The sequence below is a fragment of the Triticum dicoccoides genome, chromosome 2A (genome assembly GCF_002162155.2).
Source record: "Triticum dicoccoides isolate Atlit2015 ecotype Zavitan chromosome 2A, WEW_v2.0, whole genome shotgun sequence".
In the NCBI taxonomy this organism is placed as follows: domain Eukaryota; kingdom Viridiplantae; phylum Streptophyta; class Magnoliopsida; order Poales; family Poaceae; genus Triticum; species Triticum dicoccoides.
In genome coordinates, this window is record NC_041382.1 from 379,824,733 (window position 1) to 379,844,914 (window position 20,182).

Sequence of the window (20,182 nt, forward strand, 5' to 3'; positions counted from 1 at the left end):
AGATTTTCAGTTGAACCATCTGGTTAGATCTCTTATTTGAGTTTTACCTGTGCATTTGTTGAGCACTTATTGTATGCTTGTTTGTTTGTCTGCGATAGAATACCCGGAGTGCACGGCCTGTTACTTCGAATCTCTAGGTTTCACAGATCATCAGCAAGGCAAGTAACACTTTGATCATGCTTCCCAACTATCCAGTTTTATTGCATTAGATCAATCCTCACACATTGCATGATTAGGATCTAATTAAACTGTGGGTTTGGGAAGTAGTTGAGGTAGTACCTATTACCTGTTGTATTATCAAACCTTTGGGAGTTACTTCTACGTTTGCCTATTATGCCATGCTATGCTAGTAGACGTGGATTGGGTGAGTGAATATCCATGACAGATGTGAGTTTGTTAATTAATGGTTTATCTAAGGTGGCAAGTTAAACACACATCTGGGTGGATTGAGGTACCTGGGTATTCCAGGATTGCCTGTTTTCTTTTGGACCGCCACCCAGGCCCAAAGGGATCATGAGATTTTTCATACTAGAAACTTCCGTGTGCAGCCACAAGCTATTATGGGCTCTAGCATAGTTGATTAAGTCGTGCAAACTCTTACAAGGTAGACTAGCAGATGTAGGGGAAAGTAGGTGTAACGGTCTATCCATCGTAAGGTGCTAGCGCTTCTGAAAGACTATGCCTCGGTCATCCGTTTCTCAAACACCATGTAGTGCGAGAAACCAAACGGAGGCGATCGAGTCTTGTGGGGAAAAGTGCGCAAACCTCTGCAGAGTGTATAATCTAATCATGGTTAGCCATGTCCCCGGTTATGGACATCTTGAGTATCTAGTACTTGGATTATCATGTGAATCTCAGCATGTTACTATAAAATTAAGTTTGACGGGTTTGTTTAATGATGTTTAATTGGGATTGAGGATGCTGTCAACCATTCTCAATGTTTAACAACTACCATGATAGTTAAATACAATTTATTCCTTTGCAGTAGGGAAAACTTTGCTTTACGCAAAACTGTAACCATAGAGCTTTCCACCAGCCAAATATGCATATAGTATAGCTGTTTCATTCCATTACTCTCTATGTGTTACTTTGCCAGCATATTCCATGTGCTGACCCGTTTTTGGGCTGCAACGTTAATGTTTCAGATTTTTCAGACGACGATTAAGGAGTTTTAGGTCGTGGTTCTATACTCAGTGATGCCGTTGGAGTTGATGGACTCACTTATCTTCTAAGCCTTCCCCTGTTATCGTTATTAGATGGCCTTAAGCCATATTTATTGTAATAAGTTCTCTATTGATACACTCAATGTAATAAGTGTGTGATTGCTACTCTGTTATAAATCCTTCAAGTACTATGTGGTGTCAGCATTACTGATCCAGGGATGACACCCGAGCATAGAGATCAGACTGTTTGAGGTATGGTCGCTACAAAGATGCTATCAGAGCACACGCTGACTGTAGGACACGACCACTAAGATAAAGACATAGATCACTACTCACTCTCTTCTCTTCTGACCTCTCATCTTTTCTATTCTTTAGGATGGCGGATGCAAGGAACAAGTTCACGCAACTGGATGAAGATACACCCTTTGGACTTCACTTGAAGGAAGTCACTAGATACCTGAACATAGGACTACCAAGCTTCATCGGAACCTACAACGCCACTTTACCTGAAGAAGAGCGCTGGATGATTCAAGTTCAAGTTCCTGGAAGGACGTTCATGCCAATCACTGAGCCCATAGAGTTTTCTTTTGATGCACCAACTTGGAGTCTAGGAAAGAGCATGGCAGCTCACATCGCCATGGGACGCATTGGAGAAGTCTACCGCAATGATCTCAAGGATACTATCTACCAGATTTGTGGGCGCCTAGATGAGCACTGGGAGATGATCAGCACCAGAAAGGATAGATCAATTGCAGCTTTTATCCAGGAGTTAAACCAGCACATTCGATGTCAGGAGAACCAGATGTGCGCCGACATGATAGACCTGAAGAAGGCAAGGACAAGAATCAAGGAACTGGAGGAAGAACTCAAGGCTACACGTGAAGATTATGAAGAGGAAATAGAAGTATTAGTGGATAAGAATGCCGACCTAACAATGAAGATCGGGATATTTATGGGAGGCCCTACACCAGTAGATGAAGATGAAGAACCCAAGGAGATTCGCCTGGAAGACTACATCATCATCGACGACACCGACTCGGATCCAGATGATAGCGATGATGACTATGTTGATGAAGCCGGAGCAGATATCATGGAGTCTACAACCGAAGAATATTTCTAGTAGACCAACTCATCAGTAGTATTAGTCCACCATGTAAATACAGTAGTCCGAGCACTTTTGCGATAGTTAGATCGATTGTATGCCCTTGTTTGATTGAATGAAGTGAATTGTTTGTTTTTGCCTCATGTGCATATGGGTAGTGTTTTCTCTTTAGACCCCCTCTATTCTTAAATCTCATCTTTTCTAAACCCTCAGATGCCTCCGAGACGTGACCCCGGATTTACCTTCCCACCGGAGCTCACCCAGTTGATCCAGCAGCTGAACACATTGATGCAGTTGCTAGTCCAGAATCAGAATCAAGGGAACAACAACAACAACCCACCACCACCACCTGTTGATCACTTAGCCCGTTTTCTTAGGCTGAATCTGCCGGTGTTTTCCAGTAGCACCGAGCCGATAGTATCAGATGATTGGCTCCGCAAGACAGCTAGAGAGTTGACCACATCCGGATGCACAGATGCGGAGAAGGTGAAGTTTTCCGCACATCAGCTTGAAGGACCCGCAGCTTCATGGTGGGAGAATTTCACAGCCACTTTCCCTGTCGACACTGTCACATCGGACCAGTTTCAGCAGGCTTTTCGAACTTCCCATGTTTCAGCAGGAGCTATGGCCTTGAAGAAACGAGAGTTTTGCAACTTGCGCCAAGGAGGACGGACAGTTGGTCAGTATGTGGAGGACTTTAGTAAATTAGCATGTTATGCCCCATATGACGTTGCTACGGATGCAGCCAAGCAGGAGAAGTTTCTGGAAGGACTAAATTATGAGTTGAGCATGCAGTTGATGGTAGCAACCTTCAACAACTACCAGGAGTTGGTAGATCGTGCTCTTATGATTGAAGGGAAGCAACAACAAATTGAAAATCGCAAAAGGAAGTATGCACAAGGAAAGTACAATTCAGGAGCTCAGCAGAAGCCACGATTTACCCCTAGACCAGGAGGACATTTTCAGCATACCCATGGAGGAGGTAGCTCGCACTATCACAATGGCACCAAGAATGGTAATGGTAATGGAGGAAGCAACGGCCAGAACCGTACCAACCCATCAACCCCAGCCAAGAAAGACCTGAGCCAAGTCACTTGCTTTAAGTGTCAGAAGACCGGACATTATGCCAATGAATGTCCTGAAGGCCAGAATGGCAATGGAAGCTCTGGGAAGAAGCCGAACCCTTTCAACAGGGGACAGGTGAACCACGTTAACGTGGAGGAGGTTGAAGAGCAGCCGGATGCAGTAATAGGTTAGTTTTTGGTTAAGTCATTTTCTGCACTCGTTCTTTTTGATACTGGTGCATGGCATTCATACATATCAAGGGGATTTGTGGATAAGTATAACCTGCCCACTGAGGTTCTTAGAACACCTATGCTAGTAAGCTCACCAGGAGCGGAACATATGGCCAGTCAAGGATGTTTCCAAGTGCCATTAAGTATAGGAAGACATATTTTCCCAACAGATTTAATTATTCTGGAATCCCAAGGTTTGGATGTAATTCTCGGTATGGATTGGTTGTCAATGTATGGGGGAAACATCGATTGCGCCAGTAAGACAATTTTGCTTACGACGCCAAAAGGAAGAAGGATCAAGTATGTATCCCGGCATGCGCCAAATAGGACACATGTAAATTCCTTATCAGGAGTTGTGTAGGAGGAAGTACCAGTGGTAAGGGATTTCCCTGACGTATTTCCAGAAGAGTTGACAGGCATGCCACCGGATAGAGATATTGAGTTTTTGATTGAGCTTTTGCCAGGCACATGGCCAATATCAAAGAGACCGTACAGGATGCCCGCAAAGGATTTGGTGGAGATTAAGAAGCAGATTAAGGAGTTACTAGATAAAGGTTACATTCGCCCAAGTTCGTCGCCTTGGGGATCACCAGTACTTCTAGTGGAGAAAAAGGATGGATCGTTAAGGATGGTTGTTGATTATCGTGGGTTGAATGAAGTAACGATCAAGAACAAGTACCCACTACCAATGATCAATGATCTGTTTGATCGATTGCAAGGAGCTAAAGTGTTTTCCAAGATCGATTTGCGATCAGGGTACCATCAATTGAAGATTCGGGAGCAAGACATACTAAGACAGCATTCACCACAAGATATGGGCTATATGAGTACACCATTATGTCATTTGATCTGACTAACGCACCTGCATATTTTGTGAACATGATGAACAAAGTGTTTATGGAGCTTTTGAATAAGTTCGTCGTAGTGTTCATTGATGATATCCTTGTTTACTCGAAGAATGAGGAGGAGCATAAGGAGCATTTGCGTTTGGTACTTGGTAAGCTCAGAGAACACCAGTTATATGCCAAGTTTAGCAAATGTGAGTTTTGGTTGAAAGAAGTTGGATTTCTCGGACACGTTATATCCGGAGAAGGTATAGCCGTAGATCGCAATAAGGTTGATACCGTGACAAATTGGGAAGCCCCAACAATAGTTGGAGAGATCCGGAGTTTTCTTGGACTCGCAGGATACTACCGGAGATTCATTGAGAATTTCTCAAAGATAGCGAAGCCTATGACGGAGTTGTTGAAAAAGGATACCAAGTTCATATGGACTGAGGAGTGTGAGGCTAGTTTCTAGGAGTTGAAGAAACGTTTGGTTACCTCACCAGTATTGATTTTGCCAGATCAGACCAAGGATTATGAGGTGTATTGCGACGCTTCACGTCGAGGACTTGGAGCAGGGCTTATGCAGGAAGGAAGAGTGGTTTCCTATGCCTCACGACAGCTTAAGCCGCATGAGTTAAATTATGCTACGCATGATTTGGAGTTTGCAGCCGTAGTGCATGCATTAAAAACATGGAGACATTTCCTCATTGGAAATCATTGTGAGGTGTACACGAATCACAAGAGTTTGAAATACATTTTCACGCAAAAGGAGTTAAACCTCAGACAAAGGAGATGGTTGGAGCTCATCAAGGATTATGATATGAGATTGCACTACCATCCCGAAAAGGCTAATGTAGTAGCTGACACATTGAGCCGTAAGAGCCATGTCAATACACTAATGACGGGATAAATACCAAAGGAGTTAGCCGAGGATCTTCGTGAGCTATGTTTGGAAATAGTTCAGAGAGGCTATGTAGCAGCTTTGGAGATTCAGTCAACTTTGATGGATAGAATCAGAGAAGCTCAGAAGACTGACAAGGAGATTGCCTCTATAAAGGAGAAAATGAGCGAAGGAAAGGCTAAAGGATTTCGCGAGGATGAGCACGACACCCTATGGTTTGAAGACTGTGTTTATGTGCCAAATGACTCGGAGATCAGGAAGTTGATTCTGCAAGAGGCACACGACTCACCATATTCGATTCACCCAGGAAATACCAAGATGTATTTGGATTTGAAGGATACTTTCTGGTGGACCGGAATGAAGAAAGATATTCGGAGTATGTAGCAGTTTGTGATGTATGTCAGAGAGTAAAGGCAGAGCATCAGAAGCCAGCAAGATTGTTACAGGCATTGCCGATACCTGAATGGAAGTGGGATAAGTTAGGCATGGATTTTATCACGGGATTACCCAGGACTCGTTCAGGCTATGACTCGATTTGGGTTGTAGTTGATCGGTTGCCGAAAGTAGCTCATTTCATCCCGGTAAAGACGACTTACACCAGTGCTAAGTTGGCAAAGATATACATGACCATGATTGTATGCTTACATGGAGTTCCGAGGAGTATAGTATCAGATAGAGGAACCCAGTTTACCTCAAAGTTCTGGAATCAGTTGCATGAAACTTTGGGTACCAGGCTAGAGTTCAGCACAGCTTTTCATCCGCAGACAGATGGACAGACCGAGAGAGTCAATCAGATTTTGGAGGATATGCTAAGAGCCTGTGCGCTAGATTATGGATCTACTTGGGACGACAATTTGCCATATGCAGAATTCTCTTACAACAACAGCTATCAATCCAGTTTAAAGATGGCCCCTTTCGAAGCCTTGTACGGAAGCAGGTGCAGGACACCGTTGTCGTGGGATGAAGTTGGAGACCGCCAGTTGTTTGGGCCTGATTTGATTAAGGAGTCTGAACAGAAGGTGAAGTTGATTCGCGATAGCCTTAAGGTAGCCCAGTCCAGGCAGAAAAGCTACGTAGATTCTAAACGCAAGGAGACAGTTTACGAAGTCGGAGACCGAGTTTATCTTCGAGTATCCCCACTTCGGGGAATAAAGCGCTTTGGTGTTAAGGGAAAGTTAGCGCCAAGATTTGTAGGACCATACCGAGTATTGGAACGTATGGGAGAAGTGGCCTACAAGTTGGAATTGCTGGAAGGATTGTCAGGAGTTCATGATGTGTTCCACGTTTCTCAGTTGAAGAAGTGCCGTGCGGAGATGGATGACATACCCTTGAGAGACACAGTGCCATTGGAAGCAATTCAGTTGGATAACAATTTGACCTATGAAGAGAAACCAGTTAAGATTCTCGAGTTTGCCAGCCGAGTCACCTGCAGCAAGGTTATCAAGTTTTGTAAAGTTCAGTGGAGCCACTACACGGAGGATGAAGCCACCTGGGAGCGAGAGGAGGATTTGCTCAAGGACCACCCTCACCTATTTTCTAGCCAACCCGAATCTCGAGGGCGAGATTCATCTTAAGGGGTGTAGGTTTGTAACATCCCAAATTTTCAATTTGGAATGTTATACACTAGATCATCATTGCATATCATACTTTATTTACTGTTGGTTTGATCCTAGAAATTCTACGCAACTCAAGGACCCACGGTGAAAGTTGGGGATTTCGTTATTTTCATATTTGAGTTTTCTCAAATTTTGAGAATAGGATCATTTGATTTTAATTATTTTATCATCAATTATTTCTATTACAAAAATATGAGAGAGCGAATAAAATGACTTTCCCAAAATAAATAAATATTGAGGACTAAATAATAAAATCAAATAAGATTTTATTTCAGAGTTTTGTGTTATTTTATTTGAATTTAGGAAAAATGCGCGTTTTTCAAAATTGCATTTAGGCCCCAAATAAATGTTCACTTTGTCCGGCTTGATTTTAGAAACTGGGGAAAATTTAGTTCAGGATTTTTGGAGTCCGTTTAGTATTTATTTTATTTGTTTTTTTGTGCGAAATATTAAAAAAAATGCAACCGACCTACGGGCCGTATCCGACCCGGACACTAGGCCCGTCCAGGCTTTATAAGCCGGGGAGCCCAGCCCGGGAACTCCCAAACCCTAGCGCCCCAGCCCCGCCGCACTAGCGCCGCCGCCGCCGCCTTCGCCGACCGCTGCCCCGCCGCCCCGCGTCACCGCCGACTGCCGCCGTCGCCGGAGCACCGCCGCCGCCCGCCAGATCCGTCGCCGGAGTTGCCGGAGGTAGTTTTTTTTAGTCGCCGGTTTTTCCTGAAAAACCGTTTGGTTTTTTCGACGGTTTTGTTCGTTTTTTTAGTTTCGGTTTTTTTAAATAGATCGGTTTTCCTATTTATTTAAATAGCGAGCGTTCGTTCGTTCGTTCTAGCAAACGTTCGTCGTTTTTCTTTTCTCGGATTAAATCTACGATTTTTCTGATCGCGATTTCTGATCCGATTTTCGTTTTAGTATAACTTTTCGCTCGTTTATCAGAATTAGGCGATTCAAGCACATGGAGTTTCGTCTCGAAACCCTCTATCCGTTTAACCAACTCAAACAAGTTTTTGCTTCTGTAAAATTTGACTTAGATCCAAATTTGTAGAACGAAGTTCGTTTCTTTCGCCGTTTGACTTTCGTTGCTTCGTTTGATTTGATTCTTTTTGCAAACCGGAGATCTTAAGTTGAACCTTCTGGTTAGATCTCTTATTTGAGTTTTGCCTGTGCATTAGTTGAGTACTTATTGTATGCTTGTTTGTTTGTCTGCGATAGAATACCCGGAGTGCGCCCCCTGTTACTTCGAATCTCTAGGTTTCACGGATCATCGGCAAGGCAAGTAACACTTTGATCATGCTTTCCAACTACCTAGTTTTATTGCATTAGGTCAATCCTCACACATTGCATGATTAGGATCTAATTAAATTGTGTGTTTGGGAAGTAGTTGACGTAGTACCTATTACCTGTTGTATTATCAAACCTTTGGGAGTTACTTCTACGTTTGCCTATTATGCCATGCTATGCTAGTAGACGTGGATTGGGTGAGTGAATATCCATGACAGATGTGAGTTTGTTAATTAATGGTTTATCTAAGGTGGCAACTTAAACACACATCTGGGTGGATTGAGGTACCTGGGTATTCCAGGATTGCCTGTTTTCTTTTGGACCGCCACCCAGGCCCAAAGGGATCATGAGATTTTTCATACTAGAAACTTCCGTGTGCAGCCACAAGCTATTACGGGCTCTCGCATAGTTGATTAAGTCGTGCGAACTCTTACAGGGTAGACTAGTAGATGTAGGGGAAAGTAGGTGTAACGGTCTATCCATCGTAAGGTGCTAGCGCTTCTGAAAGACTATGTCTCGGTCATCCGTTTCTCAAACACCATGTAGTGCGAGAAACCAAACGGAGGCGATCGAGTCTTGTGGGGAAAAGTGCGCAAACCTCTGCAGAGTGTATAATCTAATCATGGTTAGCCGTGTCCCCGGTTATGGACATCTTGAGTATCTAGTACTTGGGTTATCGTGTGAATCTCAGCATGTTACTATAAAATTAAGTTTGACAGGTTTGTTTAATGATGTTTAATTGGGATTGAGGATGCTGTCAACCATTCTCAATGTTTAACAACTACCATGATAGTTAAATAAAATTTATTCCTTTCCAGTAGGGAAAAATTTGCTTTACGCAAAACTATAACCATAGAGCTTTCCACCAGCCAAATATGCATATAGTATAGTTGTTTCATTCCATTACTCTCTATGTGTTACTTTGCCAGCATATTCCATGTGTTGACCCGTTTTCGGGCCGCAACATTAATGTTGCAGATTTTTCAGATGACGATTAAGGAGTTTTAGGTCGTGGTTCTATACTCAGTGATGCCGTTGGAGTTGATGGACTCACTTATCTTCTAAGCCTTCCCCTGTTATCGTTATTAGATGGCCTTAAGCCATATTTATTGTAATAAGTTCTCTATTGAGACACTCGATGTAATAAGTGTGTGATTGCTACTCTGTTATAAATCCTTCAAGTACTGTGTGGTGTCAGCATTATTGATCCAGGGATGACACCTGAGCACAGAGATCAGACTGTTTGAGGTCTGGTCGGTACATGAACTCAATACTCTAGATGCATGCTGGATAGCGGTCGATGTGTGGAGTAATAGTAGTAGATGCAGAATCATTTCGGTCTACTTGTCGCGGACGTGATGCCTATATACATGATCATGCCTAGATATTCTCATAATATGCGCTTTTCTATCAATTGCTCGACAGTAATTTGTTCACCCACCATAGAATTTGCTATCTTCAGAGAAGCCACTAGTGAAACCAATGGCCCCCGAGTCTATCTTCCATCATATTATTTTCCTATCCACATGCTATTTCTATCATTGTTTATTTTGCAATATTTATTTTCCAATATATACAATAAAAATACCAAAAATATTTATCTTATTATCTCTATCAGATCTCACTTCCGTAAGTGACCGTGAAGGGATTGACAACCCCTTTATCGTGTTGGTTGCGAGGTTCTTGTTTGTTTGTGTAGGTACTGGGGACTTGCGTGTTACCTCCTACTGGATTGATACCTTGGTTCTCAAAAGATGAGGGAAATACTTACGCTACTTTGCTGCATCACCCTTTCCTCTTCAAGGGAAAACCAATGCATGCTCAGGTGGTAGCAAGAAGGATTTCTGGCACCGTTGCCGGGGAGATCTACGCACAAGTCAAGAAATACCAAGTACGCATCACAAACTCTTATCCCTCGTATTACATTATTTGCCATTTGCCTCTCGTTTTCCTCTCCCCCACTTCACCTTTGTCTTTTCTTCGCCTTCTTCCCGTATGTCTTTTTGTTTGTGTTTCCATGTGCCTTCTATTTGCTTGCATCTTTGCTTGCTAAAAATCTGTTGATATGGATCCACTTAAAGTGTTCTACTTGGATCATCTTCGATCCTTATGCGCTCGTGCTGAAACCCCAACTAGCCTAGTTGATGGGAAATATTTAGATGAGCATGCTCATTCTGCGCGTCATCGTTTGTCTGAAAAGGGGAAGCTCTTATGGTATCAAATAAATAGTTTGCTATGCTATGCTTGGAATCTTTGTGAAATTTATGACTTTACCTGTTGCTCTAAGAACCCTAAAAAACACCTTCCCTACCTATGTGAGTTTAATGATAATGAAATCTTATCTTCTTATGGAAAGGGTGTTTATATTTACTATGATATCGAACAAATTGAAGAATTTGTCGTTTTTAAGGGTGCTCATGAAGTTGCTTCTTTGATTGAAAAGTTTGATATTACTCTGTACAAATCTGAAAATTTTGACATACTTAAGTATTGCTATGAAAACTATGCTCACAATGCCTATGTTAAGGAATTTATTGAGAGAATGACCATTGCTTTGGAAGAAAATAAAGATATGCACGAATCTATAGATAATTATGATTCTGATGATTTGATTGAAATATCCCTTGATGAACATGATGCTTGCTATTCTTATGGCCATGATGCCAATATTTATGGAGATGAATTTGCTATAGTTCCTTATGTTAAACACAAGATTATTGCTATTGCACCCATACTTGATAGTTCCTTCAATCAAAAGCATGATTGCAATGATGTTATTATAAATTCTATTAATGCCAATTGTGCTAATAATATGCAAAACCCTAAGCTTGGGGATGCTAGTTTTGCTATAACTACTATTTGTTGCAATGATCATGATTGGCTGATTCTTCTTTTGATCTTGAAAATTTGTTTAAGCCCCATGATGAATATGAGATTGATAATAGTATTTGCAATATTATTGAAAGTGGGTTTGGAAGAGTGTCAACTTTAGATCCCACGTATTTGGAGAATGTTCAATCTTATGCAATTTTCGATAAAAGTGGGTTTGGAGAGGTTATGACTTTAGTTAATGTTAATCCCACTATTTTGGAAGAGTGTAAACTTTGCTTGCATGTGGATCGTGTTGAAAATATTTTATGTGATAGATATATTGTTGAATTTGCTTATTATCCTACATGTAATTATTATGAGAGAGGAAAATATGGTTGTAGAAATTTTCGTGTTACTAAATTACCTCTCGTTATGTCGAGATTGCTATTGTTTCTTTCCGCTTCCTTGCATATGCTAGTTTTTGCTTGCCTTGATAATTTGTTTGCCTATAAGATGCCTATGCATAGGAAGTAGTTTAGACTTAGATGTGTTTTTCATGTGTTTTATGATGCTCTCTTTGTGCTTCATTTCTTGTCTTTCATGTGAGCATCATTGAAATCTCTCTGCCTAGCAAGGGGCGTTAAACGATAGCGCTTGTTGGGAGGCAACCCAATTTTATTTTTGTTTGTTGTTTTTTGTTCTTCTTTAGTAATAAATAATTAATCTAGTTTGTATTTATATGTTGTTTTATGTTTTAAATTAGTGTTTGCACCAAGTAGATCCTTTGGGAAGACTTGGGGGAAGTCTTTGCGATCTTGCTGTAAAAAACAGAAACTTTAGCGCTCACGAGATTTGCTACCATTGTTTACTGGAGAGTGAGATTAGGTTGATTCTTTTTTAAGATGATTAATAGAAAAATTCCTCACGTCCACCAATTTATTTCAGAATTTTTGGGGTTACAGAAGTATTCGAAACCTACAGATTACTAGACTACTCTGTGTTTTGACAGATTCTTTTTTTCGTGTGTTGTTTGCTTATTTTGATGAATCTATGACTAGTATCGGGGGGTATGAACCATAGATAAGTTGGAATACAGTAGGTTTAACACAAATATAAATAAAGAGTGAGTTCATTACAGTACCTTCAAGTGGTGATTTGTTTTCTTATACTAACGGAGCTCATGAGATATTCTGTTGAAGTTTTGTGTTGTGAAGTTTTTAAGTTTTGGGTAAAGATTTGATGAATTTTAGAATAAGGAGTGGCAAGAGCCTAAGCTAGGGATGCCCAAGGCACCCCAATGTAAAATTCAAGGACAACCAAAAGCCTAAGCTTGGGGATGGCCCGGAAGGCATCCCCTCTTTCGTCTTCTTCCATAGGTAACTTTACTTGAGGCTATATTTTTATTCACCACATAATATGTGTTTTTCTTGGAGCGTCTTGTATGATTTGAGTATTCGCTTTTTAGTTTACCACAATCATCCTTGTTGTACACACCTTTTGGAGAGACACACATGAATCATAATTTATTTGAATACTCTATGTGCTCCACTTATATCTTTTGAGCTAGATAATTTTGCTCTAGTGCCTCACTTATATCTTTAAGAGCGCGGTGGTGGTTTTATTTTATTGAAATTATTGATCTCTCATGCTTAAATTATATTATTTTGAGAGTCTTTTAGAACAGGATGGTAATTTTGTTTGGTTATAAAACTAGTCCTAATATAATAGGCATCAAAGATGGGTATAATAAAAACTTTCATAAAAAGTGCATTGAATACTATGAGAAGTTTGATATTTGATAATTGTTTTGAGATATGAAGATGGTGATATTAGAGTCACACGTTGAGTAGTTGTGAATTTGAGAAATACTTGTTCTAAAGTTTGTGATTCCCGTAGCATGCACGTATGGTGAACCGTTATGTGATGAAGTCGAAGCATGATTTATTTATTGATTGTCTTCCTTATGAGTGGCGGTCGGGGACGAGTGATTGCCTTTTCCTACCAATCTATCCCCCTAGGAACATGCGCGTAGTACTTTGGTTCGATAAATAATAGATTTTTTCAATAAGTATGTGAGTTCTTTATGACTAATGTTGAGTCCATGGATTACACGCACTCTCGCCCTTCCACCATTGCTTGCCTCTCTAGTACCGCGCACCTTTCGCCAGTATCATACACCCACCATATACCTCCCTCAAAACAGCCGCCATACCTACCTACTATGGCATTTCCATAGCCATTTCGAGATATATTTCCATGCAACTTACCACTGTTCCATTTGTTATGACACGTTACATCATTGTCATATTGCTTTGCATGATCATGTAGTTGACATCATATTTGTGGCAAAGCCACCTTTATAATTCTTTCATAGTTGACATCACATAGAGTCATATTTTGTTCTAGTACCAAGTTGTAATTTTTGAGTAGTAAGTAAATAAAAGTGTGATGATCATCATTATTAGAGCATTGTCCTAAGTAAGGAAAGGATGATGGAGACTATGATTCCCCCACAAGTTGGGATGAGACTCCAGATGAAAAGAAAAAAAAGAAAAAAAGAGGCCATAAAAAGAAGAGGAAAAGGCCCAAATAAATAAATGAGAGAAAAAGAGAGAAGGGACAATGTTACTATCCTTTTACCACACTTGTGCTGCAAAGTAGCACCATGATCTTCATGATAGAGAGTCTCCTATGTTGTCACTTTCATATACTAGTGGGTATTTTACATTTTAGAACTTGGCTTGTATATTCCAATGGTGGGCTTCCTCAAAATGCCCTAGGTCTTCGTGAGCAAGCGAGTTGGATGCACACCCACTTAGTTTCTTGTGTTGAGCTTTAATACACTTATAGCTCTAGTGCATCTGTTGCATGGAAATCCCTACTCACTCACATTGATATCTATTGGTGGGCATCTCCATAGCCCGTTGATACGCCTAGTTGATGTGAGAGTATCTTCTCCTTTTTTGTCTTCTCCACAACCACCATTCTATTCCACACATAGTGCTATGTCCGTGGCTCATGCTCATATATTTCGTGAAGATTGAAAAAGTTTCAGAACATCAAAAGTATGAAACAATTGCATGGCTAGTCATCGGGGATGTGCATGATTACATACTTTGTTTGATGAAGATAGAGCATAGAGAGACTATATGATTTTGTAGGGATAACTCTCTTTGGCCATGTTATTTTGAGAAGACATGATTGCTTTGTTAGTATGCTTGAAGTATTATTATTTTTATGTCAATATTAAACTTTTGTCTTGAATCTTTAGGATCTGAATATTCATGACACAATAAAGAAAATTACGTTGAGAATTATGCTAGGTAGCATTCCACATCAAAAAATCTATTTTTATCATTTACCTACTCGAGGACGAGTAGGAATTAAGCTTGGGGATGCTTGATATGTCTCCAACGTATCTATAATTTTTGATTGTTCCATGCTATTATATTATCTGTTTTGGATGTTTAATGGGATTTAATATACCTTTTTATATTATTTTTGGGACTAACCTACTAACCAAAGGCCTAGTGCAAATTGTCGTTTTTTTGCCTATTTCAGTGTTTCGCAGAAAAGGAATATCAAACGGAATCCAAACGGAATGAAACATTCGGGAGAGTTATTTTTGGAACAAACATGATCCAGGAGACTTGGAGTGGACGTCAAGAAAGAAGCAAAGAGGCCACGAGGCAGGAGGGCGTGCCCAAGGGGGCCAGGCGCGCCCCCCACCCTCGTGGGCCCCTCGCAGCTCCACCGACCTACTTCTTCCTCCTATATATACCCATGTACCCTGAAATATCCGAGAGCACCATGAAACCCTATTTCCACCTCCGCAACTTTTTGTACCCGGGAGATCCCATCTTGGGGCCTTTTCCGGTGCTCCGCCAGAGGGGGAATCGACCACAGAGGGCTTGTACATCAACACCATAGCCTCTCTGATGATGTGTGAGTAGTTTACCGCAGACTTCGGGTCCATAGTTATTAGCTAGATGGCTTCTTCTCTCTCTTTGGATCTCAATACAAAGTTCTCCTCGATTCTCTTGGAGATCTATTCGATGTAATTGTTTTTGCGGTGTGTTTGTTGAGATCCCATGAATTTTGGGTTTATGATCAAGATTATCTATGAACAATATTTGATTCTTCTCTGAAATCTTTTATGCATGATTTAATATCTTTGCAAGTCTCTTCGAATTATCAGTTTGGTTTGGCCTACTAGATTGATCTTTCTTGCAATGGGAGAAGTGCTTAACTTTGGGTTCAATCTTGCGGTGTCCATTCCCAGTGACAGCAGGGGCAACAAGGCACGTATTGTATTGTTGCCATCGAGGATAAAAAGATGGGGTTTTATGTCATATTTCTTGAGTTTATCCCTCTACATCATGTCATCTTTCCTAATTCCTTACTCTGTTCTTATGAACTTAATACTCTAGATGCATGCTGGATAGCGGTCGATGTGTGTAGTAATAGTAGTAGATGCAGAATCGTTTCGGTCTACTTGTCGCGAACGTGATGCCTATATACACGATCATGCCTAGATATTATAATAATTATGCGCTTTTCTATCAATTGCTCGACAGTAATTTGTTCACCCACCGTAGAATTTGCTATCTTGAGAGAAGCCACTAGTGAAACCTATGGCCCCCGGGTCTATCTTCCATCATATTATTTTCCTATCCACTTGCTATTTCTATCATTGTTTATTTTGCAATCTTTATTTTCCAATCTATACAATAAAAATACCAAAAATATTTATCTTGTTATCTCTATCAGATTTCACTTTCGTAAGTGACCGTGAAGGGATTGACAACCCCTTTATCACGTTGGTTACGAGCTTCTTGTTTGTTTGTGCAGGTACTACGGACTTTCGTGTTACCTCCTACTAGATTGATACCTTGTTTCTCAAAAACTAAGGGAAATACTTATCCTTTGCTACATAACCCTTTCCTCTTAAAGGGAAAACCAACGCATGCTCAAGAGGTAGCACCCGTGCGTTGCAGGGAACATCAAGATGCATCTGTATGAGTAGTTTATCTTGTGGAAGAAAAGGATGAACATGGGAAGGCCTTATTTGCAAATACAGAGAGGGGTGTGGGTATATTTTTGCAAAATTTCCATAGTTTCCTTCCTATCCGTCAGATATAAATCAGACGACCTATATTGCACAATGGCGGGCACACCATCATCACCAACTCTGTTTTTTTATAAGAGCAGATAGAGATAAGAGTATAAGAGTAGAGGAAAAATAGAGAAATAGGCTTGTTCTTTGTTATCATGTTCCTCTTTGTTCTTCTTAATAAGTATATTACTTCATCCATTCCAAAACTGTCTTGGGTGCATGCGTGTGTTGTGGTGCCGTGCGTTTGCACCGGTTGTTGTTCATTGTTGCTTTATTTATAAAGCAGGGCCAAAGCTTTTTTCGGTAAAACATAAGTCTTTTCAGATATTCCCATAAGAACTACATACGGATGTATATAGACATATTTTAGAGTGTACATTCACTCATGTTGCTCCGTATGTAGTCCGCATTCGAATATCTAAGAGATTTATATTTACGAACGGAGGGAGTAGTACAGTATGTTCCTTGTCGAGAAGTGGAGTAGGGACATTTCTAGTTGACATGTCTATTGGGTCGCTTCAGATGGATGCTTTCAATGATTCTAGATGGCCTGCCATAATATTTGGGAAATGTTGGGAGCTATGTCGTCTTTGATAGTCTAGACTGAATAGAGCTACCCCTTTTGGGGCCGAACCCTTTCTTGCCGTACCAGCAATACAAGCCCATATGGTCCAGCTAGTTCAACTTTCCTGATTTTACTCTTGATGCTTAGGGGTTTCCCCTTTTATCTACCCTACTATGATGTGTGTAGGTGCTTTCTGCCGTACTAGTAGTACTCCATCCTTCAAGCTAAACAACACATCACTCATAATTCCAAAGCTTAATTGTTCAAATATGATTGTGATATGATACTGGTATTAGTTAATAGACACATTTAATTGGTAAGCTAAAGGTCCCACTTGAGTTTCCAAATGCATTTGCGACATATAGAGAGACAGTAGAATTGCATTTCTTTATCATTTATTGACTATACTTTCTTGTCCATACCAACTCTTAGTTGCTATTTCGAAGCAAACATTGGTTGCTAACTACCCTTTGCGTGGTTTGCAGCTTCTGATCTGCCATCCCACTGCCACGGTCAACAGTATAGTCATCATGCTTATGGTTTCCCCAATTTATGATGACCACGATCAGCCTACGTGATTTGTTTCGTACTAGCACTACTTCACCCATCGAGCTAAACAAGTTTCGTTGTACAAATTCAAATATAATATTATGCTGATATTAGTAAAGCTGAGACATGTTTAATTGGTTAGCTAAATGTTCCTACTTTAGTTTCAAAATGCATGTGAGCCACATATGGAGAGACCGAAAGGAATAGTATTTCTCAGTGTCCTCTGGTTCATAATGGGTGGCCAACAGACATTGTATAGAAAGACTTGTAATATCTTCAATATGCTTGCTCTTTTGCTCATCTTTAACATGATCCCCTTCTCTTCTTTAACAAGTATGTTCCTTGTTGGCCAGAGACATTTGCAGTGGACTGGTCATGTCGAGTTGTTCTCCCTTAGTATATTTTGAATCTGTCAGGTCAGGTCGACTTGTTCTTCTTTACTATATGTTGAAGCTTTCATCTGTGAAGTATCATCACTTTTGTAGCTCTCATATATTGAGTAGTAGATATTACTTCACACCCCAAATTACAGCATGCATGTCATCTCTCAAAATAATTGCAAAGATAGCACAAAGGGTTTTACAGGGAGGCAGTATTGGATTAGAATCACTTCTACATTACAAACATAATCTCACTTGTTTTTATGTTTTCATGCATGTCAGGCATTGAACATGATCAAAATGAATATGGGCGCGCGAGAGGAATATTGTGGAACAATCCACTGGATAACAAACTTGGCATGTTGGAGGATGGCATATCTTATTTACCCATCAAGGTGCTTGCTCTAACTTGGCAAGGTTGTATTGGTCGCACATATTTTGCATATGACCTCTTGCATTACTTCTACTTTGTTACACCACCATCTGCTTAGTTTAAGAATCATATATGGGTATATGACATATCTATCCATTTTTGTACCTATTCCATGTGTCATCATACTATGTTTTTCCAGTCAAATGTTGTTCTTTTGCAATAGATGTCCAAAAGTAAGAGAGTGAGTGAAGATCATCAATGAGTACAAACTAGGTATTTGAAAAAGGCAGTAATACCTGTTAAATCATATAGATCAGCAGCCATAGAAAACACAGGCCCAACTGTACCACACTTTACCCCTACTCCATTGGCCAGAACCATATTAGATCTGCAAAGAGCTGTAACCCACAAGTATAGGGGATCACAACAGTTTTTGAGGGTAGAGTATTCAACCCAAATTTATAGATCTGACATGAGGGGAGCCAAAGAATATTTGCAAGTATTAGCAACTGAGTTGTCAATTCAATCAAACCTAGAGATTAGTTATCTGTAGCAAAGTGATCAGTAGCATAGTAACATGATAGCTTTGATAGTAGTGGTAGCAGCAACAGTAACGCTAACATCGATAGTAATAGTTTTGTAGCAGTGACAATAGTAACAACAGCTGTAGTCACTTGGCAAGATGAATATGTAGGAAAATCGTAGGCATTGGATCGGTGATTTGTTGGATGATATTCATCATGTGATAGTTACAACCTAGGGCGATAGGCACTAGCTCCAGTTCATAAATATAATGTAGGCATGTATTCCATAAATAGTTATTCGTGCTTATGGAAAAAACTTGCATGCCATCTTTTGTCCTACCCTCCCGTGGCAGCGGGGTCCTATTGGAAACTAAGGGATATTAATGCCCCTTTTAATTGAGAATCGGAACAAAGCATTAGCACATGGTGAATACATGAACTCCTCAAACTACGATCATCACCGGGACGTGTCCCAACTATTGTCACTCTGGGTTGCCGGATCATAACACGTAGTAGGTGACTATAACTTGCAAGATCAGATCTAGAACATAGATATAATGGTGATAACATAAATGGTTCATATCTGAAATCATGGCACCCAGGCCCAAAGTGACAAACATTAAGCATGGCAAAGTCATAGCAACGTCAATCTCGGAACATAATGGATACTAGCGATCAAGCCCTAACAAAACTATCTTGATTACATGATGAATCTCATCCAACTCCTCACCGACCAGCAAGCCTATGAAGGAATTACTCACTCCCGGTGGGGAGCATCACGGAATTGGGGATGGAGAAGGGTTGTTGATGATGAAGATCGAAGATCCCCCTCTTCGGAGCCCCAAACGGACTGTAGATCCGGCTTCCCAATGAAGAACATGAGTGGCGACGACTCCGTCTTGTGAAACGCTGTCGGGGGAAATTGATCCACGAACACCTATGGGGCCGGCGGACCGGGCCCCTTTCGGTTCGGTGGGGGGCGGAGATAGCATGAAGAGCGGATCGAGGCGAAGCACACGAGCAGTTTACCCAGCTACGGAGCTCTTCGGAGAGATAACACTCCTACTGCTGCTTGTATGGTGGTATTATCTTGTGTTCTTGCTCTCGAGAGAGAGCGTGGTATTTTCTGGGCTACGAATGAATCGAAGCGAACTGTCCGAACCCCCTTTACGTTGCGCATGGGCCTCCTTTTATATGCCAAAGGGGTCACCGACAGGTGGCAACGCAGAGGAGGGTACAAATGTAAAAAGTGAGGTGGTTGGTACAGTTGCTTGTACAGTGTACCCTACCTAACCCTGACGGCAGGGGACAAGGGCATTAAATGCCCGTTTGAGTCGCCCAAACAGTGCAGAAAAGGACCGTTAGGGGCGCCATCGTTCGCCATGATGGCGATCTTGTCAGCTTCGCATGCCACTGTGCACCGCTGGCTGCACAGCCTCCCGCCACGCGCGCCTGGAGAGGCCCTCAGGGTGACATGTTGGTGGATGTGCTGGAGCGTGGGCACAGAGTGGCCGCCTGCCGCGGCGAGCGCCTTGCCGCTGCTGTTATCTTGTCGGGTCTGGAAGGTTGTCGCTCACCGGGCCTCGAGGTACCTGGGCTGGTCTTCCCGGCAAGCTCCTCTTGCCGGGGCCTTGTTGCCTTGCCGGAGCGCGTGGCGCGTCGCCGCAAGTTCCTTGGCG